This window comes from Pleurodeles waltl, chromosome 6, assembly GCF_031143425.1.
Source record: "Pleurodeles waltl isolate 20211129_DDA chromosome 6, aPleWal1.hap1.20221129, whole genome shotgun sequence".
Classification (NCBI taxonomy): domain Eukaryota; kingdom Metazoa; phylum Chordata; class Amphibia; order Caudata; family Salamandridae; genus Pleurodeles; species Pleurodeles waltl.
The window spans coordinates 81423952-81425987 of NC_090445.1; the positions used below are offsets into that span (position 1 = coordinate 81423952).

Consider the following 2036-nt stretch of genomic DNA (forward strand, 5'->3'; position numbering starts at 1 on the left):
TCCTAGGCCGAGCCTTTCCTGCGCCCTTTCCTAGCCTGAGCCACCAGTGCTTACAGCAAGTTAGGAGTCCGCTCCGGTCCGTCCTGTCCCCCCCCATCCTTTCAAAAAGAGGAGTTTAAAGTCTCATCCCCGCTGGTGTTATGATTAAAGTAGGTATGAAAACTACTTCATGTCAGCAGCGGGATTTGATCACGGGACTTGGGAAGATACGGCTCTTGAATGTGGCGCCTTTACACCGCTCGCCATTCCGGCAGCATCCAGAGCACGGCTCTGGAGGCTGACTGCCACCTCGGGAAACAGGGAGAGTTCACACTGTTCTCTACTGGTCATTTAAGTATGTGCCCAGAGACAGGTTGAGAGGACAGATGCATGTATGTACCAGAGTGAGCTCCAGAGAGACTGATGGGGACAAAAGACTGGGGTAGAGCGAGAGACGGAGAAAGAGAAAGGTGCCTGTGTCGAGTCAACAGCAAAGACAATGAAACAAAGGGGCCTCCTGGGATAACCACACACTACTTCCTCACAAAGAACACACAGAGGGTGTGTGAAATAACATAGGCACGTCAGCCCGGCTGGCTCAGTCGGTAGAGCATGAGACTCTTAATCTCAGGGTCGTGGGTTCGAGCCCCACGTTGGGTGTGATGCTTTTTAAAGGCTTCTCCATTTTCCGGTTTAACATTAACTCTCACCTTTTTCAGATATTTCGCTGAGACTTAAAACTACAGACACACACACATCCTGCAGTTTGCCTCACGATTCCCACAGGACTCCACACAATGCAGCACTTCCCGTCCTGGGAGGCGCCGCTGGGAGCGGTCCTAGGCCAAGCCTTTCCTGCGCCCTTTCCTAGCTTGAGCCGCCCGTGCTTACAGCGAGCTCGGAGTCCGCTCCGGTCCGTCCTGTCCCCCCCATCCTTTAAAAAAGAGGAGTTTAAGGTCTCATCCCCGCTGGTGTTATGATTAAAGTAGGTATGAAAACTACTTTGTCAGCAGCGGGATTTGACCACAGGACTGGGGAAGATACTGCTCTTGAATGTGGCACCTTACACCGCTCAACCATTCCGGCAGCCTCCGAAACACCGCTCTGGAGGCTGACTGCCACCTCGCGAAACAGGGAGAGTTCACACTGTTCTCTACTGGACATTTAAGTATGTGCCCAGAGTCAGGTTGAGAGGACAGATGCATGTATGTACCAAAGTGAGCTCCAGAGAGACTGATGGGGACATAAGACTGGGATAGTGTAGGAGGCTGGACTGGCTTGTTGTGAGTACCAAGGGGTACTTGCACCTTGCACCAGGCCCAGTTATCACTTATTAGTGTATAGGGTGTCTAGCAGCTTAGGCTGATAGATAATGGTAGCTTAGCAGAGCAGCTTAGGCTGAACTAGGAGACGTGTGAAGCTACTACAGTACCACTTAGTGTCATATGCACAATATCATAAGAAAACACAATACACAGTTATACTAAAAATAAAGGTACTTTATTTTTATGACAATATGCCAAAGTATCTTAGAGTGTACCCTCAGTGAGAGGATAGGAAATATACACAAGATATATATACACAATAGCAAAAATATGCAGTATAGTCTTAGAAAACAGTGCAAACAATGTATAGTTACAATAGGATGCAATGGGGAAACATAGGGATAGGGGCAACACAAACCATATACTCCAAAAGTGGAATGTGAACCACGAATGGACCCCAAACCTATGTGACCTTGTAGAGGGTCGCTGGGACTATTAGAAAATAGTGAGAGTTAGAAAAATAACCCTCCCCAAGACCCTGAAAAGTGAGTGCAAAGTGCACTAAAGTTCCCCTAAGGACAAAGAAGTCGTGTTAGAGGAATAATGCAGGAAAGACACAAACCAGCAATGCAACAACTGTGGATTTCCAATCTAGGGTACCTGTGGAACAAGGGGACCAAGTCCAAAAGTCACAAGCAAGTCGGAGATGGGCAGATGCTCAGGAAATGCCAGCTGCGGGTGCAAAGAAGCTTCTACTGGACAGAAGAAGCTGAGGTTTCTGCAGGAACGAAA

The 2036-nt window shown here is 48.4% G+C and overlaps 1 non-coding gene across 1 annotated transcript; it reads left to right on the forward strand.

Moving 5' to 3' along the window:
- Positions 1–566: 566 nt before the first annotated feature.
- Positions 567–639, forward strand: TRNAK-CUU (transfer RNA lysine (anticodon CUU)). The gene has a single exon. It is a non-coding gene; the product is annotated as a tRNA-Lys (tRNA).
- Positions 640–2036: the final 1397 nt, after the last annotated feature.